Source organism: Leucoraja erinacea, chromosome 28, assembly GCF_028641065.1.
Source record: "Leucoraja erinacea ecotype New England chromosome 28, Leri_hhj_1, whole genome shotgun sequence".
NCBI classification, from domain to species: domain Eukaryota; kingdom Metazoa; phylum Chordata; class Chondrichthyes; order Rajiformes; family Rajidae; genus Leucoraja; species Leucoraja erinaceus.
In genome coordinates this window covers 13,589,598-13,614,877 of record NC_073404.1, presented here as the reverse complement: position 1 = coordinate 13,614,877, position 25,280 = coordinate 13,589,598, and the positions used below count along the sequence as shown (strand labels likewise).

Genomic DNA, 25,280 nt, shown 5'->3' with positions numbered 1-25,280 from the left:
AGCTCATGGGCCATGGCTAGCCGCTAATGAGGAGGCGCAATATTTTAAACTGTCCCGGGCGCTCAAAACCCACCCTACGCCACTGCCGATGACACCACTGTTGTGGGACGTATCACTGATGGGGACGAGTCAGAGTATAGAAATGAGATCGGCCGATTGACCAAATGGTGCCCGCACAATAACCTGGGCTCTCATCTCCAGCAAAACCAAGGAACTGATTGTGGACTTCGGAAGGGGTAGGATGGGGACCCACAGTTCCGTTTATATCAAATGGTGGAAATGGTGGAAAGGGTCAAGAACTTAAAATTCCTGGGCATGCATATTTCCAAAGATCTCTCCTGGTCCCAGAACACTGATGCAATTATAAAGAAAGCACATCAGCGTCTCTACTTCCTGAGAAGATTACGAAGAATCGGTATGTCAAGGAGGACTCTCTCGAACTTCTACAGGTGCACAGTAGAGAGCATGCTGACTGGTTGCATCGTGGCTTGGTTCGGCAACTTGAACGTCCAGGAGCGGAAAAGGCTGCAAAACGTTGTAAACACTGTCCAGTCCATCATCGGCTCTGACCTCCCTACCATCGAAGGGATCTATCGCAGTCGCTGCCTCAAAAAGGCTGCCAACATCATCAAGGACCCACACCATCCTGACCACACACTCATCTCTCCGCTGTCATCAGATAGAAGGTACAGGAGCCTGAAATCTGCAATATCCAGGTTCAGGAGCAGCTTATTCCCTACAGCTATCAGACTATTAAACACAACTTCAAACAAACTCTGAACTATAACAGCCTATTGCACCATATCTGTTTATTTATGTATGTATATATATATATTCTATGGTATATGGACACACTGATCTATTCTGTATTTATGCCTACAATATTCTGTTGTGCAGCAGCAAGCATGAATTTCATTGTCCTATCTGGGACACATGACAGTAAACTCTCTTGACTTGACTTATAGAGCTGTATAAAATCATAAGTGGCATTTTTAGGGTGAATGCACTTATTCCCAGACTTGGGGAACAAGAAATTTAAGGCATAGGCTAAACTGAGAGGGGAAAGATCTAAGCGGCGACACAGTAGCGCAGCGGTAGATTTGCTGCCTTACAGCACCAGAGCCCCGGGTTCGATCTTGACTACGGGTTAATGGCTTCGGTAAAATTGTTAAATTGTCCCTGGTGTGTAGGATTGTTTTAGTGTATGATGCGTGGACTCAGTGGGCCGAAGGGCCTGTTTCAAAGCTGTATCTCTAAATTGAAATCTGAGGGGCAACTTTTCACACGGAGGGTGGTACGCATCTGGCAGTAGTTAGGACAGATAAAGTCAACAAATAAAATACATTTTCAGACACAAGGATGGGAAATGTTTAGAAAGACATGGGTCAAATGCAGGCAAATGGAACGTGCCTTGATGGGCATCTTGGTCAACATAGACAAGTTGGGCCGAAGATCCTGTTTCCATGCTGTATGGTCCTATGATTCTATAATCCAATGATGGTGACACAGTGGCATTGCGGCAGAGTTACTGCTTTACAGCAAATCCTAATTACAGGTTCGGTCAGTATGGAGTTTGTACGTTCTGCCTGTGACTGCGTGGGTTTTCCTCTGATGCTCCGGTTTCCACCCACATTCCAAAGACGTGCAGGTTTGTCGGTTAATTGGCTTCTGCAAAATTGCCCCTGGTGTGTCAGACAGAACTAATGCATGGGTCATTGCACGTTGTCATGGACTCAGTGAGCCAAAGGGCCCGTTTCCACATTGTATCTCTAAATCTAAAGCTAAACCTAGACTCTATTAGCAGAAGTTGGGATGTGTCACTCACAAGACACTTAAAACACCTCAGGTGAGTCAACCAAATGGGAAGTGATCGTTTTCACTTCAGCAACCAAAGTATTGAAAACAATACTGTACAGGACTGAAATGTAAAGATCAGAGATCAAAGATTAGAGATGAGAGATGCAGCTTTGCTTCATGTACAAAGCAAGTCACTGAAGGTAGGCAAACTGAGAACATTTATAATGATCACACTCTCATGAAGCAGCATCATTATTGAAAGGATTACACATTCGACTGTCTGATGAGTCAGACTGCAAAACCCACTGATGACCCAGTGTACATGTCTGTGTTTAATATACAGGAAGAATGAAATGACTACATCATGGATTCCCCACAACTGAAAAACATTTATATTTTCCCACTCTATGCTCAAACTCTAGACTGGAATATCGTAAAAAAGTCAACCCGGCAACAAAAGTGAAAGAAACAGTAAACACAACACTGCCTATGTGGCAGCCATCAGCTATTTCAATAGCTTGTATTCTCTTGCGACATGGGCCAGGATCACTGCAGAGGAGGCAAAGATCACCTGAAAGAGGAATGAAGAGGTCACAAGAGTTCTACAGCAGGCCTTGCTCTTGATCATCAGCTGTAGCACTCCCTGGCAGGTTGGGAGAATAACAAGTCATTTTCAGTTACTTTAGTGAGAAAGTCAATAATGAGGCAGTTATACAATGTCTTTTGATTTTATAACCTGAAATATGGTACATTAGAAACTCAATATCAGAGAGTTTCAATTATCCACTCCCCCACTTCACTGAATGCCATGTTACATAGAAACATAGAAACATAGAAATTAGGTGCAGGAGTAGGCCATTCGGCCCTTCGAGCCTGCACCGCCATTCAATATGATCATGGCTGATCATCCAACTCAGTATCCCGTACCTGCCTTCTCTCCATACCCCCTGATCCCCTTAGCCACAAGGGCCACATCTAACTCCCTCTTAAATATAGCCAATGAACTGGCCTCAACTACCCTCTGTGGCAGAGAGTTCCAGAGATTCACCACTCTCTGTGTGAAAAAAGTTCTTCTCATCTTGGTTTTAAAGGATTTCCCCCTTATCCTTAAGCTGTGACCCCTTGTCCTGGACTTCCCTAACATTGGGAACAATCTTCCTGCATCTAGCCTGTCCAACCCCTTAAGAATTTTGTAAGTTTCTATAAGATCCCCTCTCAATCTCCTAAATTCTAGAGAGTATAAACCAAGTCTATCCCGTCTTTCTTCATAAGACAGTCCTGACATCCCAGGAATCAGTCTGGTGAACCGTCTCTGCACTCCCTCTATGGCAATAATGTCCTTCCTCAGATTTGGAGACCAAAACTGTACGCAATACTCCAGGTGTGGTCTCACCAAGACCCTGTACAACTGCAGTAGAACCTCCCTGCTCCTATACTCAAATCCTTTTGCAATGAAAGCTAACATACCATTCGCTTTCTTTACTGCCTGCTGCACCTGCATGCCTACCTTCAATGACTGGTGTACCATGACACCCAGGTCTCGCTGCATCTCCCCCTTTCCCAATCGGCCACCATTTAGATAATAGTCTGCTTTCCCGTTTTTGCCACCAAAATGGATAACCTCACATTTATCCACATTATACTGCATCTGCCAAACATTTGCCCACTCACCCAGCCTATCCAAGTCACCTTGCAGTCTCCTAGCATCCTCCTCACAGCTAACACTGCCCCCCAGCTTAGTGTCATCCGCAAACTTGGAGATATTGCCTTCAATTCCCTCATCCAGATCATTAATGTATATTGTAAATAGCTGGGGTCCCAGTACTGAGCCTTGGGGTACCCCACTAGTCACTGCCTGCCATTGTGAAAAGGACCCGTTTACTCCTACTCTTTGCTTCCTGTTTGCCAGCCAGTTCTCTATCCACATCAATACTGAACCCCCAATGCCTTGTGCTTTAAGTTTGTATACTAATCTCTTATGTGGGACCTTGTCGAAAGCCTTCTGGAAGTCCAGATACACCACATCCACTGGTTCTCCCCTATCCATGCTACTAGTTACATCCTCAAAAAATTCTATAAGATTCGTCAGACATGATTTACCTTTCGTAAATCCATGCTGACTTTGTCCAATGATTTCACCACTTTCCAAATGTGCTGCTATCCCATCTTTAATAACTGACTCTAGCAGTTTCCCCACTACCGATGTTAGACTAACTGGTCTGTAATTCCCCATTTTCTCTCTCCCTCCCTTCTTAAAAAGTGGGGTTACGTTTGCTACCCGCCAATCTTCAGGAACTACTCCAGAATCTAAAGAGTTTTGAAAGATTATTACTAATGCATCCACTATTTCTGGAGCTACTTCCTTAAGTACTCTGGGATGCAGCCTATCTGGCCCTGGGGATTTATCGGACTTTAATCCATTCAATTTACCCAACACCACTTCCCGGCTAACCTGGATTTCACTCAATTCCTCCAACTCCTTTGACCCGCGGTCCCCTGCTATTTCCGGCAAATTATTTATGTCTTCCTTAGTGAAGACGGAACCAAAGTAGTTATTCAATTGGTCCGCCATACCCTTGTTCCCCATGATCAACTCACCTGTTTCTGACTGCAAGGGACCTACATTTGTTTTAACTAATCTCTTTCTTTTCACATATCTATAAAAAACTTTTGCAGTCAGTTTTTATGTTCCCTGCCAGTTTTCTTTCATAATCTATTTTTCCTTTCCTAATTAAGCCCTTTGTCCTCCTCTGCTGGTCTTTGAATTTCTCCCAGTCCTTCGGTATGCTGCTTTTTCTGGCTAATTTGTACGCATCATCCTTCGCTTTGATACTATCCCTGATTTCCCTTGTTATCCATGGATGTACTACCTTCCCTAATGTTGGCGCGATCAAGGCTGCACAAGCATTGACTGAACTATCGAATATAGAAGACCAAGTGAATAAAAATGTTACAAAGATTTAATAAGCTTAATAATGAAGAGGTATTTCCTCTGATTTGTCCAAGATCATCATGAGGAAGAGGATGGAGGAGAAGTTCTGAACTAGGGGACATCAAATTACAACCACGCCATTCAGGGGCAGGGGGACAGGGGCAGAAAATCATCTTGCTTCGTAAGTAATTGGAGCAGAATTAGGCCATTTGGCCCATCAAATCTACTCTGCCATTCTACCATAGCTGATCTATCTTTTCCTCTTGACCCCATTCTCCTACCTTCTCCACATAACCCCAGCCACCCATAATAAACAAGAATCTATCAATCTCTGCCTTAAAAATATCCATTAACTTGGCCTCCACAGCCTTCTGTGGAAAATAATTCCACAGATTCACCACGCTCTGACTAAAGAAATTCCTCCTCATCTCCTTCCTAAAGGAGCATCCTTTCTTGAGGGCTGGTTGAAACCAATCACTCCCCAAGATGCCATGGATGCTTTCAACAACACACGAGATCTGTGGAAGTTGTTTTATAGATGTACGTCAAGGGATACAGAACTAAAACAGGTCATTGGATTCAATTACGGACAAATCTTCTGTAATTTAGATGAAAGTAATGTAGGATTGAAGGGCTGAATAGCATCCTCAAGCTCTCATTCTCCCAGTTTGCCATAGTTTCCCGGTACCTCTACTATCCCTTTACTTATTAATTATCCTATATCAATTTCTTTGCTAAAAGTGAATTAGCAAATCCATAAATCTCCCTAAGTGGGTAAAGAGACATTTAAAAACAAACTCAGATGTTACCCATGCACAAATGTACTCAAACCTACAGCATGTCTGGAATTTTTTTTAATACAATTCCAACATTTAAATGCCAAGATAAATAATTACCAGCAGATTGGGGTAAATCAGGAACAATGCAATCGCTAATTTCACTAAATTGTTTTAATACAGGCTCCACTTAAGCATGCTGCAATGGAGCAGGACATGGGCTGGCCCAGTGCCACAAGCCTTTTCCCTAAATGAGGCAGTGGATCGCTGCATTCAAAGGGAGCTCAACAGTTTATGCAGCTCACTTTACAGGTAAAATCTCGTAGTTATGGAATTAGAAATTTAGCAAGAGAAAGAGTGTTTCCAAGAAACAAAGGCTGTGTTGAGAAAGCAGGCAACATACTGATCTCTTGTGACTTACAGAGGCTAAGGTAGCATAAAAGGTCACAGAAACATAGAGAGGTGAATGATCAGTTACTCCACTCTAGGTGCTTGCTGAGGAAGGAATGTTGGCCAGGACACGAAGGAACCTCCTGTTCTCATTTCAATTGTGCCGTGTATTTTAGCATAACCCCTTCCCCCTGAATAAGCAGACGGATCTTTGTTTAACACCTCACCCAAAAAAACAACGCTGAAAGTCAGCCTAGACAGCTCCTAGCTCCTGCAGTCGGGCTTGAACGTCCAAACGTCTGGCACAAGGGGCAATAATGCTTCCAAATGAGCCAAGCAAGCAATAAATCAGTCAAGGAACAAAGCTATGTGCACACATCCCCACTGAGTAAGGCTTGGGAAAGATTCTCCAATCCTGTAACAATGCCACATTGCCGGCTTGGAGATCAGCTCAAATTTCCCTGCTTCAATGAAATTTGGTCCTGTGCACTGGACCATCACAAACACTCGCTATTAAATTCAACATCACCTCAGATGTCAGCAACTTTTGGAGAATAAAAATTGTGGCAGTGAATGCTGGAATTGTGGACAGAGGTTCAAAGTGTGAAGTGTGTAAGACGGTAACAGGAAACATCTTACATTCTGGAGTTATAACATGAAAAACCACGGTGCCAAGCATCACCCTCCTGGTGTTGCCAGTGAATCACCCCATAGAATGCTCTGGGCCCAGGACATTGCAAAGAATCCCAACCACATCCTCAATTTGTGTTTCGACATGATGTGAAATTCACCACCAGTAGGTCCTGGCAACTTGAATGGCAACTCAAGGCACTTACTGTGCAAAGTCTGTCGATCCTACCTCATTCGATGCTATTTTAACAGGGCATTTCAGGGTTAGCCACATTACTGTGGGTCTGCAGTCAGATTTAAGTCAGTCTCGTAAGAATAGCACACTTCCTTCCTTTAAGAATATTAGTGAAGCAAATGGATTTTTACAACAAACTAATGACACCAAGGCCACTAGCTGTATAATTAGTGCCACTAGCTGTATAATTACAGATTTATTTAGTTAACTGAACATAAATTTACTAGCTGACTTTACTGGGATTTGAAATTGTGCCTGGATTACATGATTATTATAATTTAAAGATACAGCATGGAAACAGGCCCTTCTGCACACCGAGTCCACTCCAACCATCACACTAGTTCTATGTTATCCCACATTTTCATCCATTCGTTACACATTTGAGGCCAATTAACGTACAAACCCAGAGGAAACCCACCTTGGTCACAGAGTGAACATGCAAATTCCACACAGGCAGCAACCGAGGTCAGGATCTAACGCAGGTCTCGGGTGCTGTGAGGCAGTGCCAGGTTCCACCCAAGTAGAATTACCAACAACATTATATCACAAACACAACCCATACATAGAAATAAGCTACACATTAAAGCACACCTTTAACGGAATCAATGTAACCAGAACCACGCATTACCCTTTGACGTTCTGACATTCCATTACAAAGTGACATCAGTGAAATCATGACCCAAGAACCTGTCTCCACAGGAAAACCTAAGAAAGATGCACTCTGGCACTGCCTCTCTCCCAGAAACAAGTCCCGTGACCCCGTGTTCAGAGTTCAGCTCACGAACAAAACCTAGTGAAATCTACCTTACCAATTGACCGGCCCTTATTCAAAATTGCTTCATTCAAGGTAAGGCAAAGCTTGGAAAGCCATGCCACAGCTGGCAAGCAGGTCAGGTGAGATGGAGACCAACATTACACTAGGATTCAGAAAAAAACTTAGATGTACTAGAAGTAGCAGGCAAAGAAACCAAACACAAAATTAAAAATGAACTAAGTTAAAATGAGCAGTGATAGATGCGAAAGCAAGGAGGTTGCATGCAGTACGACGGATGAATTGATGGTACTAATTTCCTGTGATATAATCAAAGGGTCGACTTGTTCCTCAGGTTACTACCAGGCCATTGCATTAGCTGAATTGAAGAGCGTACAATCAACACCACGACTCAGGATTAACGTGATCAGAGTCAGGTTAATCAGAGTTCATTCAAGAGCTTTAATACTGGGCAAGGTACTGACAATTATACTGTTTCAAAGGTGGACAGTCTGAAGACATTTAAGATGAAACTGAAGTTAAATGGGAATCAATGTACATGAAATCAGTTGCATACTTTAGCTGTTTTGTTAATAACTCTGAACAAGTACAAGGTTATGGACTCAATAAGTACTCTTTTCCCAACAAAGGATAAAATCATCTGGAATGGACTGGACAGCAGTTCAGTGTTTTGGCATTCTATGGTGCTAAGTATTCCGACTTCTGAATATCCACCCTAGGATGAGCTGGGGCTCCACAGGTAAACAGAAATTGGAGTACACTGAGGTTAAAAATGGAGAGGCACTTCAAGATTGGAGGGACCCTGGAAGAAATCTATTCAGAGGGTTTTGAGAGCATGTGTTGGCACAATATATCATTTCAGGAAATTGTCTAAATATTTTGAAAGAAAGAATGTAAAAGGATAAGGAGATGATTAGTGAAACAATATTAGGTCAATTAAGTCCTGAAAGGCTAGAAACAAAAGCTTCCTCGCTGCTGTGACTTTTACAATGTAAATGTGTCGCCAACTGTGCACTGGTGCCACTAATACAAATCAGGCAGATTCTGACCCAAGTCTCTGCTGCTACTTCAGGCGCGTAATGTGGGCCACGTGTCGCTACAACCCCAAGAACTGAGCAGTATGATCACCGCATACTAATTCTAACAAACCAACTCAACATTCACAACCAAAAGATTGCAAATGCAAGAGTGGGACTACCAGAACTAAAGCTCCTTGTCCATAGGTTAACACGATAGACCCACGCCTCATATTTGTACAAGCAAATACCCTGGCAGCAAGAAGCCACAAAATTCTCGCTCTTCTGATCAATATTAATACCAACAAAACATCATAAAACAATAACTATTTCTTTCTCCGCAGATGTTGCCTATCCTGCTTTCTAAAATGTTCTGTTTTATTCCACATTTCTAGTATTTGCAATTATTTTTTATACAGGTATTGAGTGTACCCATTACATCTAAGTGTGATCGAGAAAGCCAGAACCCTCAATCATTCCTTCTCCTGCTAGATGAATTGGAATCATCCTTAACAGTCTCTGCCTGTAAGCAAGAATCATTCCTGCAAAACTGGCACGTCACCACATCCATATGTTCTAACGTTTCTTTCACATGCCATGAAGGAGCTAGTCATGGATTTTATGAAGCATAGTGGACCACATGCCCCAGTCAGCGGCAATGGTGCTAAAGTGGAGTTGGTCGGGAGCTTCAGGTTCCTAGGCGTGAATACATCGAACAATTTGTCCTGGTCCATTTATGTTGACCCTATGGCCAAGAAAGGAAGCCAATGCCTCTATTTGCTCAGAAGACTAATGAAATTCGACATGTCTCTAATAAATGTTATCATCTTCCACAGATGCACCAATGGAATGAATCCTATTGGTATGCATCACAGCATGGCAAACTCCTTTTCCGAGAATGCAGAAAATTGCAGTAGTCATAAGGTCATAAGTGATAGGAGCAGAATTAAGCCATTCAGCCCATTGTCTACTCTGCCATTGATCATAAATCATGGCTGATCTTTCTCTCCCTCCTAACCTCATTCTCCTGCCTTCTCTCCATTACACCGGACACCCGTACTAATCAAGATATATCCATTGATGGCCTCCATTGCCTCAATTGCTCATCATATGTTAACTCACTAATTCCTAGGATAATTCTTGTAAACCTCCACTGGACCCTCCCCAGAACCAGTATATCCTTCCTCAGATATGGTGCCCAAAATTGCTCACGATACGCCAAACGCAGTCTGACCTGCGTCTTATAAAGCATCCTGTTTTGTATTCTAGCCCTCTTGAAATAACTGCTAGCATTGCACTTGGTTTCCTTACTACTGATTTGACTTGCAAATTAACTTTTTGGGAATCCTGGACCAGCACCCCCAAGTCCCTATGCACGTCCGATTTCTGGATTCTCTCCCCATTTAGAAAATAGTCAATGCCTTTATATATCATCTGCAAACCTGGCCACAAAGCCAGCATCGACCCCTGTGGAACTCCGCTAGTCACTGACAGCTAGCCAGAAAAAGCCCCCTTTATTGCCACTCGTTGTCTTCTGCCATCTGGCCATCCTACTATCCATGCTAGTATCTGCCCATTGATACCATGAGCTCTCATCTTCCTCAGCAGCCTCACATGACACACCTTATCAAAGGCTTTCTGAAAATCTAGGTAAACAACATCCACTGACTTGTGGATACAGCCCCATGTAAATCAGCTAACCATCACCCCCCCTTTATACCCATTGACTCCGTCTATATTTTACACTGCCTGAGGAAAGTACCCAACATAATCAAGAGCTATTTTCACTCCAGTCATTCCCTCTTCTCCCTTCTCCTGTCAGACAGAAGATAAAGGGGCTTGGAAGCATGCACCACCAGAATCAGTGTTAGATTCTTCCTCGTTGTTATCAGAATATTGAAGAGCTTTCTCATATGCTAAGGTGCTGATCTCCCAAACTACCTTGTGCGCCCCTTGCATTTTTTTACCTGTATTTTCACATTGTTGCATTCTGTTTATTTTTCTCTTTGCACCACATGTTGTATGGCTTATTATACTCATGTAAGGCACAATCTGACTGGATAGAACACAAAACAAAGTTTTTCCACTGTATCTTGGTGCATATATAAACCAATATTAAGTCAAAGGTAGGTCGCACCAGAAGCAAAATCTATCGTAGAGAGGGCACCAATATTAGAAAAATTATTGGTGTATGGGACTAAAGTTGCCAGGCAATGGGGAAAGAATCAGAGGTGTACTAATAGCGCTGCTTTAGTTAATTTTCTTCAAGAAACCCACAGAGGCTCAGTGGCCACAGAGTATACAAGTACACTGGAAAGGAACAGTGAATGCTTACACCTGTTAGCACAGTATACCCCAACCTTTAGTCAACTGTGTTCCTCAACTCATGGTCTGAGATGATGCATGTGGTTTTGCACTTAACGCTGAGTATGCTCCTAAACTCTGCCTGGGCATTCAGGCAGTGCCTGATTTAGTTTAGTTTAGGAGCTACAGCGTGGAAACAGGTCCTACGGCCCACCGAGTTCACGCCGACCATCGATCACCCATACACGAGTTCTATCCTACATTCTCGGGACAATTTACACAAGCCAATTAACCTAAAAACCTGCACATCTTTGAGATTTTGGAGGAAACCGGAACAGATGGAGCAAACCCACGCAGTCGCAGGAGAACGTACAAACTCCGTATAGGCAACACCCGAGGTTAGGATTGAACCCGTGTGTCTGGCACTGTAAGGCCGTGACTCTGCCGCTGCGCTACTGTGGGTGGGCTGATGCAAGAAGGCTCCGGAGCATGATGACTCTTTGCATACTGGTTCCAGAAAAGGCTCAATTATGATCTGATACAAACGCTCCACACTTTAATATCCCCTTTCCACTGTAAATCTATCACTATTTTGAACGCTCTGGTATTTCTCTCTTTGCTCTATCTGTTGTACTTGTGTTTAGCTTGAATGTATTCATGTATAGCATTATCTGATTTGACTGGATAGCACGCAAATAAAAGCTTTTCACTGTATCTTGACACACGACACAAGTGGGCGGTCAAGGTGGCGCACCGGTAGAGTTGCTGCCTTGCAGCGAATGCAGCGCCAGAGACCCGGGTTCGATCCCTACTACAGGTGCTGTCTGTACGGAGTTTGTACGTTCTCCCCGTGACCTGCGTGGGTTTTCTCCGAGATCTTTGGTTTGCTCCCACACTCCAAGGATGTACAGGTTTGTAGATTAATTGGCTTGGTAAATGTTAAAAATTGGCCCTAGCGGGTGTAGGATAGGGTTAATGTGCGGGGACCGCTGGTCGGCCCCGACCCGGCGGGCCAAAGGGCCGGTTTCCACGCTGTATCTCTAAACGAGACAAAAATAGACCTAAACCTAAAAATTGACATGCATCATTCAACAGAGCAGCAGCTCACCAGCCTACCAATCACTGGTCAAGACAAGCAGCTCCTGGAACACTGGGTGAGTAGAGAAAAACAAAAGGAAGGAAAGTCTTGCACAACGGTTGGGGGGTACGGAGCAGGAAGAGGAGCACAGGCAATCTTTTCCCTGAAGTTTATTCTTCACAAACACTGGTCGATAAACACAGACAATGAATCAGATCTTACTGCCTCAAATATTGTGTTGAAAACATTCTAATTCATTAAATAAATTCATGTGTTAAAAATCAAAAGGAATATAAATTAGTGGCTTTTTTTTTTTTTGTACCTCCAATAAATATCCTTTTAAAATTTCCTCAGGAAGCATACTTGGTCCCACGTAAAATATTTCAATCCTGATGTAAACTAAGACCACATATGTAATCTATTAATAAGCAGCCACAGCAGAAAGGGCTGTTCGAGGAAAACTGTGCATTAAAAAAGTGAATCTCATAGCTCTCCAAATTCTCAGAGAGGTAAAAAAGTCAGCCAACACAAAAAAAACCCACATCCTGCAGATCAGTGCCAACAAGTGAAGTGCCCAGAGTCTTATACTAGACTAATCCATGTCTGGCCAGAAATGACTAAAGTGGGGGCAAGTTAACCAGTGCTGGCAGGTTGCCACCCCAGCCGTTCTTGCTCTCTCTCTGCAGACACCAAATCCCAACAGACAGCAGTTCTTGAAACCACCAGTGTCTTATACCAGCTGCACCATGTCTGCTTCATCAGCCCACAATGTGAAACGTTTCTGCACATGTTTAACACTGTGTGTGCCAGGCTCCGTGTAGAGCAGGAATCGAATGATGAAAGAATGCAACTCAACAGGCAAGAAGTTTGGGTGGGTAAGGGAGCTGAGGAGAGTACGGAATGGAGAACACAGAGAGAAGTAAGCAGGGGTGGATGAGGATTGAGGGGGCAGAGGAGAGGGAAGATTACCGTACACACATCCGACTCAGAGCATCTAGTGGGTGCCCACTATTGCTGTGTTTCTTCAGCATATGGTGAACGTTTGAGCAGGGTGATGCACCTTAAGTGATTAATGGCAATGATTGATGGTGAATTTCATACAATAATAACATAACATTTTGAGCGCAAGATATGGTTTTAATTCCACAAACCAGGAAAAAATAGGAACCCCATTTACTAAATTGAGCACAGCTGAGTACAAATTGAACTCTTTTAACATCAAAACATTTGCCGTAAAAAAACCACAAAAGTTCTTCACTGGAGTTTACACTGAAATAGAAGGGCGACTATATTAAGACACAGCATCCCATTACAAGTCTGCACAAGGTGAGTTTGTAGTAGAACTCTGCCCTTTGATTGAAATCCTTGGGTGTGAGGTGCAGGGTGATTTTAATCAATCACAAGATAAGAGGGGAATTCACCATGGTGTGCTCAGTTAGGAAGGGCTTTAACACTGAATGCAAATGAACCTTGAGTTTTGATAGGGTTGAGGCCGGACTCTCTAATCCCTAAATTGTAATGGATCAAGGCAGAAGCAGTTAGTGAAACCACTGAGGCGTAGGGCGGTGGTAAGCTGAAAGAGGCAGTGAAAATTAAGTGATAAATGTAGGAATCCCTGAGTGTATGAGGCAATAAACGGCTGCTACAAACTGAATAAACACCCTGGCCAACTTCCAAGCTGTTTATTGGTGTGCAGGAGCCATTTTTTGCTGAGTACACTCTGGGATTTTTAGGTTTATTACCACTGTACTACTCAGTAAAACTTAATACTGAACTTTATATACAAGAAATAGAAATAAAACTTCAGATCATTTATCCAGAGATCAAGTGAGGCGCAAACCCCGGGACTGGTGCCTGAGGGCAGCAGAGATACCGGGACGGATGCCCAAAGGCAGCAGAGTGCCCAGGACACGTGCCTCAGGGCAGCAAAGACCTAGGGATTGGTGCATAAGGGGGTAGCAGTAACCCCAGGACAGGTGCCCAAGGAGGCGCAGACCCCAGGACTGGTGCCCGAGGGGGTAGCAGAGACCCCAGCACTGGTGCCCAAGAGGTAACAGAGATCCCAGGACCAACGCATGAAGGGACGCAAATCCCGGGACTGTTGGTCGAGGGTAGCAGAGATACCGGGACCAGCACCCGAGAGCCAGGACCAGACCTCTGGGCAGTGCACGAGGGCAGAGACCTCTGGGCCAGTGCCCGAGGGCAGAGACCCCAAGGCCAGTGCCGAAGAGCAGCCGAAAGCCGGGCCGGTCAAAGACACCAGAAGAAGAATGATAGGGAAACAAGCTGAGCCATTTACACACCATCTAGTGGCCACTCAGCACAGTGCAGGCCCTGTCCTGGGAGTGGGAAGCCCAAGTGTGTGGAGGGTGTGTGCAATAAAGGAAGAGATACTACTTTGTAAAGTAAACAGGACCTTTAGACAAACTGGAAACTTCTTCTGCCTTTACCTTGGACTTCCTCTTAGCTACAACTATTCTCACAGCGGTGTAATCTAAATCTCTCAGACGTGATACAGAAGTTACACAATATTATGCAGCAAGTGGATGCATTGGAAAGAAAGCCTGTTTTAAAAAAAACTTTCTACATTGTGATAAAAAAAATTGTGTTTTTCTACTGAAAATGATGCCGATCTGGGATCTGTAGTCTTTATCATTCCCAGATGTGAAAAGAGAAATTGAGGATAGGCAATTGGGAAATGTGGAATGCCCTGTTTATTGTGTCAGAACTGAGCTGGTTATATTCACTCACTTGTGAGTTTCCAGTTCATACAGCAGGTGTGGCGATAAATTTGTTTTAATCCATCATTTTTTTTTAAATTGTGTTTTAATGTGTCTCTTCCAAGTGTCTGGGTCATTTCAGGGCTGCCTCTCCCCAGACTTGTCTGTCTACCATTTGGAAAATTCCCCTTGCCAGATTAAGAGTGTTGAATGAAGTGACCCACTTGAGTACCTTTTTCAAAATCAAGCCCTTATGAAAAGCTAGCTCCTCAGAGGACAAACCTAGAGGGGAGAGGACAAACTGAAATTGGCCTGCTGTTGCACTAAACCTCTCCCGTTTCACACCACAATGGCAGCGGCCGGCAGCAGTTTTCACCATCCTTCCCCTCACTTACCCAGGTAACACTGGCAACAGAGTGGGGCATCCCCAACTCCTCCGTGGAATTCTGGTTGCTGACTGCAATGTCTGCTCACATGGTAAACCAATGTGAGGCCAAAGCCATTGGGTGACCAGCAGCAGTCAGTGAACTGCTGCGTGATACTTCCAACTTCAAAACTGGAGGCGAAAGAACTGGACCAAACTGAGGAAAATTATCTACTTTTATAACGTACTTTGTCACATCCATCAAAACCCTGAAATGCTTCACTACTAGCACTGGCCTTTGAGCCGCAGTAACCATTTAGCAAGAATGGGAATGTAACAAATTAAGTAAAATTGTAACCCAGCTGTGATTTAAGGGTGAGCAAAATGTTGGCTGAATCAATATGCAATCCAGGCATTCGGCACGGCTGCCCTCTGTTACCCCGATTATTTTTACATGCTACTGGTTGCCAGTATAACAAAAGCAGGTTGTATTTACATGGCATATTTAACAGAGAAAGGGTTATTATGTTGCTTCAGAAAGCAAAGAGACTGACATCACATTGAGAGGAGATACCAAAAGGCATTGCAAAACGTTTGAGCAAAAAAAAATTGTTTTAGGGATAGTCTGAGTAAAAAAGGCCTGGCTGGAAGAGAAAAGAATACAGGGGATTTAGGGAAGGAATTCTAGATTAGAACGTGGTCAGATGAAAGCACACGGTCTTGTTGTATATGGAGGGGTATGTGGAAATAAACCAATAGTCAGGAACTGGGAGTGCAGGAGATGGGTTTCATGGCCGAAGGTTATAGATTACGTCAAGAGTCATGAGTGTTTATTGTCATGTGTCCCAGATAGAACAATGACATTCTAACTTGCTGCAGCACAACAGAATATGTAAACACAGTACACTGTAAACAATATGATAAACGAGAGAGAGAAAAAAAAAGTTCAGTGTGTGTGTATATATACAAATAATCGCACAAATACACACACATACATATATTTTATATATATAGAGACACATACATACACACATACTCAAAAAACAAACAAAAATATCAAGAATTTTAATTTGAAATGCTGGGGAACCTCATTGAAACTTACCAAATAGTGAAAGGCCTGGATAGAATGAATGTGGAGCAGATGTTTCCATTAGTGGGAGAGTCTAGAACCATAGGCCAACGCCTCAGAAAAAAATGGACGTGCCTTTAGAAAGGAGATGAGAAGGAATTTCTTTAGTCAGAGGCGAATCTGTGGAATTGCCACAGGCAGCTGTGGAGGACAAGTCAATGGATATTTTTATGTGGGAGATTGACAGATTTTTGATTAGGGGTTATGGGGCGAAGGCTGGAGAATGGGGTTGAGAGAGAAAGATAGATCAACCATGATTGAATGGCGTAGTAGGCTTGATGGGCTTAATGGCCTTATTCTGCTCCAAGAACTTCTGAACCTGGAGCCAATGCAGATTACTAAAGATGAGAGCACGGACAAGAAAGAAATAATGTGGGCTGGGAAGTGAACTGCAGAGTTTTAGATAAGATGGAATTTATGGGGAATGGGAAGCTGTCCCAGAGAATTAAGATTAGAGATGAAAAAGATATTTCTGAATGTTTCAATAGCAGGCCATCCGAGGAGGGTAATGTTAATAGACTTTTACTTAATATATAAGGTATTGGGTCAGAAATTGAACTCCAGGCCAATCTTTTGAGAAAAGGTGACTGACAGGATCTTTAGCATGATGAAAGGTTTAAATAGATTGAATGCTAAGAGAACATTTCTATTTGTGAGTGGGAGCCTAACTGGAGCCCATCATAGTCGGCTTGCTAGGAAATGCAGCCAACTGGTCAAAATGAGGAACATGCAACCACAGGAACTGGTTACACTGAATAATATGGATGTTGGACAAGCACATGAGGGGGAAGGGAATAGAGTGCCACAATGATAGATGCGAAAGAGGGGCTTGAATAGAGCATGAATATTGAGATGGTCACTATAGAGATATGTGTGATACAATCTAGAGTTATCCGTTGATGGAGTACTTGACTGCATCTCATCTATTTCCTGCACCTCTGCTCTCACCCCTTCCACCTTGTCAGAGCTCCCCTTCCACCAAATAGCCTCTGCATTCAAAGGATCATCCTTCGCATTTTCCACCAAGATCCAACCTCCAGGCACATTTACCTTTCCCTTCTCTCCAAATTCAGCATTTCACAAAGGCTATTGTGGATTCCCAGATCCACTCCTCTGCCGTGCTACGAACCACTCACCAATTTATGGGATTTTCCCAGCAATCGCAAGAGATTCAACAATTGTCCTTTCACCACTACACTTCCCACCACCCAGGGACCCATTGGTCCTTGAAATGAAAAATGAAATGGTCCTTCAAAGGAAAGCAACGAGTCACATGGACTTCTTCTGATCTACCATACTACTGCATGCACTAGCTTCCTCTACAATGGAGAAGCCAAACCGTGACCACATTGCAACATATTTTGGTCGCAGTCCGCAGGATCAACCCTGAGCTTCCTGTTGTCTGCCAATTTAATTCTCCATTTCACTCAACATATCTGTATGTGGCCTCTTACAGTGTAAAGCAAGCTTGAGGAATGGCACGTCAACTTCTGACTAGCATGTTGAATCCATTTAGATTTCATACTGAATGCTTCAAATTCTGGTAACTCTCTTTCATATATCAGAAAGGGTCAATTCAGCTGCAAGTCATCTGCCTGTAATACTGACTCAATACTGACTCAGATTTACTCCCTCCATTCGTACGGCCTGACTTGCTGGGCTGAAATAAAGCAATGGCCCTATATTTCACGTTTTTTACACTCCTTTGTTTGTATTTTTGCTCAACAAGATTCAGATTCAATTTTAATTGTCATTGTCAGTGTACAGTACAGAGACAACGAAATGCATTGACAACGAAATGCATAACTGCCCTCATCTCACAGCTTTGGTTTATTCCCTCCCTCTTGGCCTTACGATGCAGCTGGTAGAGCTGCTGCCGCGCCAGAGATCCTGACCTCGGGTACTGTTTGTGTGGAGTTTGCAAGATCTCCCTGTGAGTTTCCTCTGGGTGCGGATTTATAGGTTAATTGGCCTCTGTAAATTGCCCTTGGTATATAAGGAGTGGATGCGAATGTGGGATAGCACAGAATTAGTCGACAGGTCAATATTGATTAGATAGATCAAAGATATTGCTGTATATGTCAATCAATCAATCTCTCTTATTAACCTACCTTCTCGATGATCTCCATTATGCATCCTCAAGGCTCTCCTGGCCTTACTCCATCAGAGATATTCTTTTTGTCCTATCCATCCCTCCCTCATCATCTCTGCAAACTCTCAGATACTCTACCCCAATTTTGATGAAGGGTCTTCACTTGAAACATGAACTCTGTTTCCTATTTAATGAATGATTCTTTAGCTGCTGAATGTTCTCAGCACTTTCCATTTATATTTCAATACTAGAGTCGTTGGCTAACTATTGAGATTAAAATGAAGCATAAAAAGGCTTATTTCAAATAACAAGTCATTGTATAGAAAATCATGCAGAGCTGATTACAGGGATCTAGTTAAACAGAAATAATAAGGACTAAGTTTGACATTAATTCTACAACTTCAGGTAACTTGCTTTCTCTGCAGCAGAACTGCCCATTTCTCCTGTAAATCATCCACTTATGATATGGCTCATTTTCTCCCATTAGCACAACCTTGCTTACCTCTTGGGCATGTCCTACAGCCCTGATTAATAAAGGGAATATTGACATTTATGTAAATATACAACTAACAAGCAGAGAAAGGAAGCATTGAGTGTTCAACAACAGGTGGGACCTGCACACATGAGACGGGTCTTCAGCAGGATCAGGACCAAACTCCCTGCAAGGGGGTTTAGTGATGTTATTGAGCGGGATTTAAAGTAGCTTGACAGGGAGATGGGAACCTAGAAGAGAATTCAAGAAGAAATCAAAGCAGTAAGTAGGTTAGAAAAGTAGCAAGCAAAATAAGATAGCACAAGCAAAAGGTAAAGTGAAAAAAATTGAAGATGTACAAATTCATGTGATGTCCATGGCATAGAAAGCCATGAATCTAATGTTGGTAGATAGGATTAGTGCAGATAGATACAATAGGCTGCATGAACATGGTGTGCCAAAGGGTCGGTTTCTGTACAGAAGTCTCCACTCTAAATGCTCTAATATAATTAAATGGGTATGATCTAGTGGATCCTATAGAAACTGGATGGTGCGTGACCAAAACTGGGAACTTAATGTTCAAGGCTTTTGACATTTATGAAGAATGCGCAAAAGGAAAAGGGAATGTTATAACAGTATTGATAAGGGATGAGAGTGATGATGATGAGAAGTGACCTTAGCTTAGCAGATCAGGATAGAGGCCTAGGATCAATTTGGTTTGCGCTAAAAAACAGCAAAGAACAGAAACAAAATTGTGAAAGTTATTTATTGGCCATTAAGTAGTATTTGCAATATTGGACATTATATGTCGGGACATTAGAGCAGCATGTAATGAGGTAGTCTTGGGGGACACTAATCTAAATATAGACTGGACAAGTCAGATTAGTGGTAATAAGGTGGAGATCAAATTTTTGGAATGTATACAAGACAACATGCTGAGGAACCAAGGGACAGGACATTTTAGACCTATTTTCACGCAATGAGAAAAGGTTGATTGATAATCTTGTTATAAAGGGACCTTTAGGGAAGAGTAACCATAACATGACAGAATTTCACACAGACTTCCAAAAGTAATGCAGTTCAATGAAACTGGGGTCTTAAATTTTAACAAGGAAATGAACATGTGAGAGCCAACTGCGATTCCTTTGGAGAACACATTGAAAGGTCTACTGTGGACAGGCAATGGCTAGTATCTAAAAAAATATTGTACAAGCTGCCAAACATTCCTTACAGGCACAAAAACCCAAATGGAAAAGTGATTTAGCCATGGCTGACTGAAGAAATTAAAGATTGCATTCTATCAGAGAAAGGGCTATATAGTTGCCAGAATCAGCAGCAGGCTTGCGAATTGACAGAGCATTTTAGAACACAGCAAAGGGGGAACAAGAGTTTATATAAATACGACTTGGAAGATCAAAGATGGGTCTCTCAAAAAGAAAATGAGAGAATTTATATAGAGGAATATGGAAGTGGCAGAAGAATTAAACAGTTACTTGTGTCTGTTTACATGGAAGATGACAAAAGAAAGCCAGAAATATTACAGAACTAGCAGTTTAGTGAAAATGACAAACTGAAAGCGGTGAACACTGCCAAGTCCATCATGGGTGCAGCTCCCGACCATTGGAGGGGTGTACAGGAGTAGCTGCTTCAAAAAGGCAACCAGCAGAATCAAGGACCCACATCACCCTGGCCACTCCTGCCATTGGGAAGAAGGTATAGGTGCCTGAAAACTGTAACGTCCAGGTTCAGGAACAAATTCTTCCCAACAACCACCAAGCTGCTGAATACTACGTACTTCAAGTATACTTCAAACTGCCTTGAGTACACTAGGGACTTTGTTTTTGCATTATATGTATATATTTTAATTTAGTGAACTTTTTTAAATTCTGGTATCTACAGAGTATTACATTTACATACCTGTTGTACTGCTGCAAGAACGAATCTCAATGTTCCATTTCAGGACAAATGACAATAAAACACTCTTAACTCTTGAACATGAGTTTCAGCCAAAAACTAGTTCTAGGGCAATTGGTGAATTTAAAAGCCATTAAATCCCAAGAACCCAGTGATTCACCTCCCAGATTTCTGAAGGGAATATAGAGATAATGGATGCTCCGGTTGACATTTTTCATGTGACTTTGCTGAGTAAGGAGGGAGGGGGTAGGGGGGGAGGCATGGTGGGGATAGAGGAGAAAGGAGGGAGGAGGGAACTCGGAGGAAACATATGTAAGACTGAACTGAATCAGCATGGATTTATAAAAAAGTCACCTTTTACTGCAATTCCTTAAGGATGAGACGTCGAATGCAGAAAGGGGAACTAGTCAATGTGGCGAATTTAGGTATTTTGACGTCTTCCAGAAAGTCTCAGAGTTTGGTCAACAAAGTTGGAGCACACGGGTAACACAGCGTGAGAATTGGTTATAGAACAAAAAGCAAAGGGTGTTTATAAACAGATCATTCTCGGGTTGGCAGGCTGTGACGAACAGAGTACTTCAGAGATTGTTGCTTAAGCCCCACTATTCACAATCTACATCAATGAGTTGGCTGAGGGGACCAGATGTGATATTTCCAAGTTTGTGGATGATACTAAACTGGGAGGGATTTAATTTCCACTAAATCCAGAGGATGAGACGTAAATGAGGCTTCAAGGGCAGTGGGCGATAACATGACCAATGTGGAAAAATGTAAATCATCCACTTGGTGCATAAAAAGGAAAAGCTGAATATTTATTAACTGCTGACAGATTTGACTATGTCCATGTTCAAAATCAATTTGCTTTAATTCTAGTTACTGAAATCCAATCTGCAATGACTAGGGGATCAGGAAGACAAATAGTATAAGACTTTATTACCAGAAGAATTTGAATACAGTAAGGAGTAAGGAAACCTTGTCGCAATGAATCAGGAAATTTGTGAGATTATGGATGACAGTGACCAATTTTCGTCTTCTTACCTAAAACAATGGACTTTCCTTAGAAGGAATGCAGCAAAGATTCACTAGATTGGTTCCAGGCTGGGAGGAGAGATTGAGTAAACTGGGAAAGTATTCTATGGAGTTTAGAGGAATCAGAGATTATATCAATGAAATCTGCAGAATCTTTGCAGGGCATGAAAAAGTGGATGCAGTGAGGTTGCCTCCCTCGCCTACTGCTTCCGCGAATAAGGGAACTCTGTTTCAGGATGAGGCCTCAGGGCTTCTTTTGGACCATAAAAAAAGGATGCTGAAATGTTCAATTGTAGAGTTCAATCAATAAGGAGATAAATATATTTTTAGCTATTAAGTGAATTGAGGGATATGAGGATAATGTAGCAAAATGCTGCTGAGGAAGATGATCAGCCAGAATCTTGGTGTATGAAGGATATCAGATTCAATTTTAATTTTAATTGTCATTGTCAGTGTACAGTACAGAGACAACGAAATGCATATCTACTTTAGCTTCTAATTCTAAGGCTCATGCTGAGGCATGGAATATTAATGTAGTATCCAATGGTGCACTTTGTGTCTGTTTTCTCAGACAAGACAATGGTACTAATGTCACAGCAAAGTACAAGGAAAGGAATTAATTAGGATAATAATAGAAAATATACCTAAAATGTTGTCAGCATTGGAGTCACCCAGTCCAGATGGAAGACATTGGTTGCTGAGGGGATTAAAGGAAATAGCAGGGTCCTGGGCCTGCTTGCACACAGTAGAGATGCCAGAAGACTGGTGGCTGAGAGACATTACAATTTTGTTCAAAACAAGAGAGTGATAAACCCAGTTACAAAGATCCAGGGAACTAAGTCAGAGGCAAGGTGTCTGGCAACAATCGACTCATCACTTGATTTCCAAAAATCCCCTCCTATCTACGAGACACAAGGTACAAGCATGGTGGAGTACTGTGCACTTGCCGGGATGAGTGCAGCTCCAAAGACACTCAGAAAGCTCAAAACCATCCAGAACAAAGCATGCCACTTGAATGGCATCATTCATGAATGGCACCACCATGAACATTCAAATTTGTCACCAGTGGTGTAAGCATGCAGCTTACACAATGCAATAGAATTGAATAGAATGCCTTTTATTGTCATTCAAACAGATGAGGTTTGAACAAAATTTCATTCCTACAGTCTTGACATTACAAAAAAACCCGAGACACACAATTTACACAAACATCCATCACAGTGAATCTCCAACACCTCTTCACTGTGATGGAGGGCAAAAATCTTATCTCTTCCCTTTGTTCTTCTCCCGCGGTCCAGCAGTCCAACTGCAGCGTCGAGGCGACTCACACAGAGGTTAAAGCCCCTGGTGGGGGATGGTAAGTCCCGCGGCAGTTTAAGCCGCGCCGGGCAATTTTAGGCCCCGCTCCAAGCCATTTAAACCCTGCGATTCCGGCGGGAGAAGATGCCGTTGCGGGAGCTCCGAAAAGCGGTCTACCACCAAGGACCTGCAAGCTCCCGATGTTCCGGTCCCCCGGGCCTGCGGCCGGAGCCTCCGAAGCTCCGAAGTTGGGTTGCAGCCGCGCGCCACCACAGCTCTCCCCGTTCCGAAGTCGGCCAGCTCCAGCTCCGCGATGGCAAGTCCGCAGGTTCCACGACTGGAGCCCTCAGGTTGGTTCCGGTTGGAGGCCGCCGCCGGCTCCAAGATGTTAGGCCCAACGACACTGGAGACCGAAGAGATTAAACGGTTCCCCCCCCCCACCCACATATACACAGCTAAAAAATAATAAAAAATTAGAACTAAAAGCATAATCTAACGGGACAAATTTTTTTTAAAAGACTGCATTCGAGCCGCTGCCGTTAGGCGCCGCCACACTCCTGCTATATTGTCACCATCAGCTAGTGGGCATTCAGTGGCAATTGCTTTATGCTGCCCTATAGTTGACTTCTAGCTAATGAAAGTGGCCATGAGCAGATTAACCTTGCAACAGATAAAAACTGGTTATAGTTGCCAAGGCCACCTGATTCACATGCAGTTAACTGCAAGAAAGAATAGTTGAGGCAGGTACAATAATAACATTTAAAAGTCAAATGGACATGGATAGGAAAGGTTTAGCCCGGTAGGAGCCAAATGCAAGCAAATGGGACAAGCTTAAAGGGGACATCTTGTTGGGCATGGACGAATGGAGCCAAAGGGCCTGTTTCCGTGCTGTATGACTATGATTCTCTATAAAGAGTTCTGAAAAAGCATGACATTGGAAACCCTGATCAAAACATGATTACATTACTCTACCCTCTTAAAAAAAATGCTGGTAACATGGTAGAGATATATTCCATTTCCCAAGTGCTTTAGATTGGATAATTAACCTTTAATTGAACGTACTCCAAGAGCCATATGAAAGACAATGTAACTGGGTGGTTGATGGTCAGCACAGACTGGATGGGCTGAATGGCCTATTTTGTGTTGTATCTGTCTATAACCATTTCCATCACTGAAACCACCACTCGCACCATCCACAAACGCATGACATCCACCATCAAGGAGGACAAGGGCAGAATGTAATCACTTGGAGGTTTTTACTCCAAGATAACCCAATCCCAGACTTGAAATAGATAGTAGTCCCATCAGTGTCACTGCATCGAAATCCTGTAAATCCACTCAATAGGAATGAAAGATCACCAGCACATCAGCTAGCGTGTGGTCCCGACCTCCCATTTATCTTATTGGAGACTTTTGAACAAACTTAATGGGTCTTTATCAGACCTTACCTTGCACTAAAAGTTGTACCTTTAATCCTTTATCTGTGCACTGTGGACGGCTTGATTGTAATCATGTATAGTTTTTTTTTCTTTGACTGGATTGCAGGCAAACAAAAGCTTTCCACTAAACTTCGGTCCACGTGACAATAATAATAAACAAAACTAACTAAACACAAGAACTACAATAGTTTAAGGTGATGATTACATAGAACATGGAACAGTACAGCACAGGAACAGGCCCAGGCTCTCAATGTCTGTGCCGAACATGATGCCAAGATCTGTCTGCCTTCAAGAACAGCTTCTTCCCATCAATCACCGGGATAATGAACCACCCCACACAACCTAACCACAAACCTACCTCAGCACTGAACTACTATGGACTTTACATAAGATTGTACTAAGTACTTTGGCTTGCACCATTATGGTCTGGTTTACCTAGTATAAATAATAACATTGTAGATTTATTTAATGTGCCCGTAAAGCATATGGCTGTATGGTAAATCAAATTTCACTGAACCTTAATTGGTACATGTGACATTGAAGCTGCAGCAAGTAAGAATTTCATTGCAGATTCGGTGCATGTCAATTAAACACTTTTGATTCATGAATGGCCAATGATGCTGACCATTGATGCAATGAATATATTCATAGATAGTTGGGTCTAATTTTGATGGAGGAAAATCTTTTAGACTAAGTAGTTTGGGTCAAAGTTAGTTATCATTTGTGGCAGCCAGTATAGAACTTGAATATGAAATAGCTTTTGCAACCTTGATAAATGGAGAGAGGCGACAAAGACAAATGCAGCTAATGTTCTCCAATGGAATATGAAATACATGTGATAAAGCAAAACAAAACTGACTAAGGATCTGGGTTTCTCGTTCTATTTGTTTAC

The 25,280-nt window shown here is 42.7% G+C and overlaps 1 protein-coding gene across 1 annotated transcript in view; it reads right to left on the bottom strand.

Moving 5' to 3' along the window:
* smg6 (SMG6 nonsense mediated mRNA decay factor) overlaps positions 1–25,280 on the bottom strand; it is a 299,932-nt gene that overhangs the window by 178,148 nt on the left and 96,504 nt on the right. The window lies entirely within an intron of this gene.